This window comes from Artibeus jamaicensis, unplaced genomic scaffold (assembly GCF_021234435.1).
Source record: "Artibeus jamaicensis isolate MK-2021 breed Jamaican fruit bat unplaced genomic scaffold, CSHL_Jam_final contig_233, whole genome shotgun sequence".
Taxonomy (NCBI): domain Eukaryota; kingdom Metazoa; phylum Chordata; class Mammalia; order Chiroptera; family Phyllostomidae; genus Artibeus; species Artibeus jamaicensis.
This window is the reverse complement of record NW_026521486.1, coordinates 48,616,095-48,622,196: the sequence shown is the minus strand read 5'-3', so window position 1 is coordinate 48,622,196 and position 6,102 is coordinate 48,616,095.

Genomic DNA, 6,102 nt, shown 5'->3' with positions numbered 1-6,102 from the left:
GACCGCGGCTCCCGTTTCGGCTGCCGTTCGGCTCCCTACAGGCTCGGCTGGATGCCGCGTCCCCGCAGCTCCCTCCGTCTGTCGGGGAGCAGCGGCAGCCTCCCTCCCTCCCTCGGGCGCCCGCCGCCTGCACCGGGGTAACCATGGAGACCGGGCACACCCGGGCTGGGCGGCCTCCTTAAAGGGACAGGACGCCCGCCGGGGGAGCACCCTCCCCGCGGGACCTCGGCGGAGGTAGGGCGGGGGGCCGCCCCAAGCCGCAGAGTCCGCCCCCCGGAGGACGGCGGGCGAGCGCCGGGTCTGGCCGGGGCCTCTCAGCCGCCGGGGAGAGGCGTCCGTCCCCGCAGTAGGGACCTGGGGAGAGCGCGGAGCCGGGGGTGGGGGTGCGGTAGGTGATGCCCTCCCCGAGGAAAATGTAATTGGAGAGGAAGCCGGCAGGAGGTGAAGGCGGGTGGTTGGCAGAGGTTGGGGCCCCCAGAGGGGCTCCAGTTGCACAGGGGAAGCCTAAAAGGAGTTGGGGGGGGGGGGGTCTGAGCACAGCTTCTGGGCGTGCAAGCCTTTCTCAGCCTCAACTTTGTCTCCTGGAAAATGGATCCCGCGGTTTCTAGCGGAAGCCGCTGCAGCCTGGAGCTGTCGGGAAATTGGAGGGTGGGCAGCCCTGGAAGGAAGGTTCAGGTGCTCCCTGTGTGTGCCGCGGGAGTGGAAAGCGTATCTGTGTGCGGGGGTGGGGGGAGGCTATACCCTTTGTCTTGTCCCTGTATTTCTATTATCCGTCACCTACTGCTCCCAGGCTGCGCTAGAGGGTCAGGTTGCAAACGCCGGGGACTGGTAGACGTCAGGCGCTGGGAAGAACTTCCCAACCTTGCGCGCGTGGGTCCTGGCAAGCGGTGAGGCAGAAGGACCCAGCCTCCACTCCCCGCCCCACCACAGAACTCGAGAACTGGGCTTGGAGCTGGAGGGTGAGCTGGCAGGGGTGGGGTGCAGCGGCTGCAGAGACCCTCCCCCTCCAGCGAGGGGGTGGGCGGGGCCGGGCTGGCGGAGCGGCCGGAGCGGTTGTCCCCGGCTCCTCTCCGCGCGGCGTCGGTGCCCCCTGCCTAGCGCTGCCAGCGCCGCTCCTCCTCCCTCCCACGGTTTGCCAGCGAGCGCGGCTGCCGCCCGCGCCCAGAGGAGCTGCCGGGGCCAAAACAGCGATTTGTTCCCGAACTGTGGGACCGGAGTCTCAGCTCTCCCCAGCCCTCTAGGAGACACATTCACAGTCCCCAATGTCGGAAAGAAGAGTCCACCGCCCTGCGCGCCCCTCATCTGCAGGACGGGCCAAAGGCCGGGTACCTGCATTAAAATGAATTGGTGCTTTGGGAGGAAAGGAGGGAAGCGTTCCCCTCCCACGGTCCTCTGAATCCTGGAATCCTGCTCCCAGGAAGAAGCAGCCAAGGAGGAGTGTGCAGACGATGTTCCCCACCTCCACTCCCACCTCCACCGGGTCCTGGGCCGGAGTTTGAAGAGTGAGCAGAACACTGGGAAGGCAGAGAGCACAGACTCCCTCCCTGTCATCTCCCCGCAACCCCAGCTCTTGACTCATTCAGCCACCGTGGGGTGTCACAGGCAGGGGCAGGCTGAGGGGGAGCCCTGTTCCGAGATAGCTGAAAGCCACTGTCAACAAGAAACTCGGGAGGCTGCGTTTTGGAGCGGTCGTGGGAGGCCTGTGGGAGTATTATCTACAAAAGGAACAAGGAGAGAGAGAAGGGAAGAGCAAAGCGAGGGGAAAAAATGTTCAAGATACAAAAGATGGAAAAAGCCCCCAACCCCCGGGCGCGGGTGGAGTCAGTCACCGTGTGTCGTGTGGGTGGGAACAGGTGGCTGTCGAGGAATAGAGCCCAGGGGCCCCTCCCTTCTCCCCTCTTCCTACTGCCACCACCCTCCTTTCTGGAGATCCCCAGGTCAGTCTCCCGGCCACTGTGGCCATCCTCTGCTTCCAAGGCTGTTAGGTGGTGGGGAAACCTCAGGCTATCTAGTTAAGAGTAGTCTGGATTCCATTCTAACTCTCCCACTGGCCAGGTCAGTAACGTTGGGCAGGGACGGGGCCGGGTGGGTGTTAATCTCACAGGGCATCAGCTCCTTCACTCATGAAATGATCCTTTCTCTGAGGGCTGATGAACTTAAAGCGGTAGCATTGTTGTTAGAAGTTCCCCTGGGCACCTGCTCTAAGACCATGGAAATGAGCTCAGAATGAAGCCTCACTGAAGGTTCCCCTTTCCCACCAAAATAAACAAGACATTGTGGAATACTTTTAAGGCCTCCAGTACTTGGTTGCCCTGTGGCTGTCTCATTTTAGGCCATTCCTTTTCTTTTTTTGGTTAAAGATTTTATTTATCTTTAGAGGGCAGAGGAAGGAGGGAGAGAAATATCAATGTATGGTTGCCTCTTGTGCGTCCCCTGCTGGGAACTGGCCTGCAACCCAGGCACGTGCTCTGACTGGGAATCGAACTGTTATCCTTTGGTTCACACGCTCAATCCACTGAGCTACACCAGCCAGGGCCCATTCCTTTTCTTTCTTGTGTTCAGTGTTTACTGCAGCATTATTATTAAATTTTATTTTTCAATTAGTTTATATTCAGTATTACTTTGTATTAGTTCAGGCGTGCAACCTAGTGGTTAGATAATCATATACTTGACAAAGCCAGTTCTTTCTTTTTTTAGTGGATGATCCTAGCTCTTGTGAGAAAACCACAATAAACTTTCAAACAAGGGAATCCTGGAAGGCACATGGTTTTATTAACAGATAAACTGTTTTCCGTCTTGTGGCTAGTGGCAGAGGAACCATGTCCGAACCCAGATTTGGCTGAGCTGACAGTGTATCTTACTGTGCCACTGGGCTGGGGTGCTTTATCCTGTTATTTGGGAGACAGCCTATGGAAAGGCAACAGTGTGGCCACTTTGATGAGTGGTCAGACAGTGACCTGTAGCGAGTGCCCACCGTAAACAGCGACCAGGACTTCCCGTCTGGGGCCTAGACTGTAGGTTCTTCCTACTGGAGGGCAGACTCCACAATCCTGCCTGGAGCCAGCAAGGGAGTGAGTCTGAGAAATCTCAGTCTGTGTTCTAGCAGCACCAGAAAATGGGTTTGTTTGAATTCAAGTTCCAGAGAAAGCCTAACTGGGTTACACTGAAGAGTCATAAAAAGGAGACCTGACTTTTCCCTGAGGAATCAGAGTGGGTGGTGTTTTGGTATTTGTTCCCGCTGTTTTGACGGCAGTGAAGGGGCGGGTGGGCGGGCTGAAGCACAGTTGTGCTAGTTGTGGGGATGGTGGGTGAGTTTCCTCACCCAGATAAGTCTTCTTCAGATACTGTTTCCTCCTTAGTAAGGAGTAGCAACACAGGTAATACAACCCCTTTGCACCTGCATGGAAATAACATTCCGCCTCTCCCTGGGAAACCCTGGCCCCTGCTTCACTCCTGCACTCCGCTGCACTGGCGACTGCGTTGGCCCAGGTCAGCACCATCCGCATCTGGCCTGCCCCATCCAGACAGCTCAGCAGCTGGGGACAGTGCGCTTCTCTAACAGCTATGGCAGACAGACAGAGGGGATATGCACTTGGGGAAAAAGTTGCAGAATAGGATGGCTGGATTATTTTTTTTGTTTGTTTGATAAGGTCTGCATGGCCGGTGGTAAAGTCATCACTTTAAAAGATTTGTATTTTAGAGAGGGGAAGGAAAGGAGAAAGGGAGAAATACCAACTGGTTGCCTCCCACACACACTCCCCAACAGGGAGCCAAACCTGCAACCCTGGCATGTGCTCTGACCAGGAATCGAACTGGCAACCCTTGGCAATGTGGGGTAACGCCCAACCCACTGAGCCACACCAGCCGGAGCTGTCTTCCGTTGCTTTATTAACAGGGCAGGAGACACAAAAAGCAGAAGTTATGGTGAGTGACTTCAACCAGTCATAGGTCAACTGAGACATCAGGGTATTGCTCTACGACACCTGGCACGGCAACGAAGTGGTTGCCATCGTCTCCACTTTACAGTTCCTGAAGAGGTTCAGAGATGTTATTTGCCCAAGGTTAGCTGTTCACATGGCTACCAAGTTGTGAAGCCAGATTTAAAATCCAAGTGTGTGTCCCAAAAATGCAGGGTCTTTCCACTCTACAACACTGCCTAGCCACGAGGCCCAGCTTCCAAGACTTCAAGAGCTAGGAGCTCTATTTCTTTCACCTTGCACAGTGGGTGAGGCAAGAGTTAGTTCAGAACCATTCATCTCAGCCTCAGAACTCAGCATAGCGCCTGCCTAGTACATAGCAGTGCCTCAGTGTTTGAAGGAAAGAACGTGCTTCAGTGGCTAAAGCAACCGGAAGTCAAGCTTAACTGATTTGACAGGTGTGGTCTGGCTACCAGTATTATGGTCTGGTACTCTGAACTGGTTAAAATAGTGACCAAATAAATAGCTTCCTTATATCAGTTGGTGACATCCACACACATACTGGTTTGGACACCTGTTTCCTTTTTTCAAAAAATATTTTTAAAATATTTATTTATTTTTAAAGACAGGGGAAAGGAAGGAGAAGGAGAGGAACAAGAACATGGGTAAGAGCAACCTCGATCAGTTGCCTCTTGCCGGCACCACCACCGGGGACTAAACCCACAGCCCAGGTATGTGTGGTGGCTGGGGATTGAATCAGTGACGATTTGCTCTATGGGATGACACCCAGCCAACCGAGCCACGGCAGTCAGGACCCGGAGGCCTGTTTCTTCCATGCAGAGTGCTGCCTCTCGCCAGGTGTGCCCTCGCTGGGTGGAACACAGAGTCCAGAGTGGGATGGAGGCTGATTTTTTATCACGCTTTTGAACCGTTTACATTTTTTTTAGCCATTTTTATATATTGATTTTTTCATAAAACAAAACTAATTGTAAAAAGGACCAGTGAAAAAAGCAAGTTTATAGAATTATAGATTCCCATTTATATATAAAAAAGGAAAACATATTTGTATGTTTGAATTTAGAAAATTTGTGGCAAAATAAATAAGTAACTTATCAGCAGAAGAAGACAGGAGAGCATTTTTACTTCCCATAATGTATTCTTTTCTACCTTTTTAAAAAAACTTGTCTGTATTGCTTTTTTAAAAAGTGAATTTTAAGAATTGCCGTTAAGTAAGCGGCCTATGAAATATCTGATGTTCATAATGAAGTCATGCTAATTTAAATGTTTTCTCTCAAGTGGCACATAACTGCCAAAGCTAGGGAACCCAAAGTTTCAAGTCCTGTCTCTAAGGGGAAAGGGCAAAACATCGATATCTAAGAGGCAATGGAAAGGGAAGGAAAAATGATGATCTGGTAGACAGTGGAAGTTGCCCAGGGTTTGGAGACTCCCTTCTCTTGGGAAACCCAGAGGTATTCTGGGGATCGAGGAATGGACTACACAATGCAAACTTAGGACAAACTTAACTTACCTTTACTGAAGAAAGTCAAATTGGCAAATATAGGAGAGTATCTACAACAGAAGACCCCAAATGAACTATGGTTTAGACAAGATTTAAAAAAAGAATCATAGAGCCCTGGCCAGGTGGCTCAGCTAGTTGGAGCATCATCCATGTACACCAAAAGGTTGAGAGTTCAATCCCTGGTCGGGGCATGTACAGGAGGGAACCGATGGATGTTTCTCTCTCACATCAGTGCTTCTCTCTCTCTCCCTTCTTCTCTCTCTAAAATCAATATCCTTGCATGAGGATTTATACATACATACATACATACATACATAACTAAATAAAGAATTGTAGAACACATATAGTATGATTTCTTTTTATAAAAACAAAACAAAAAACCCTACATATTCATGTATGTATACACATATATGCTTTGAAAAAGGTCTGTAAGAGTATACACCAAATTATTAATAGTCATTACTAACCCTGAGAAATAGAGAAGATGGAATCTTTAACTTTACCCATTTATATTTCTGTATTATTTGATATTTTAAATAGTACTTTTATAAGTAAAAACAAAATGTAGAAAAATCTTCATAATCTTCAATCTTTTTATAGTCACAGAAAAAACATCTTCAAATACTTTTCTATAAAGAGATTTTAATTTTGACTCGAAGACAGCTT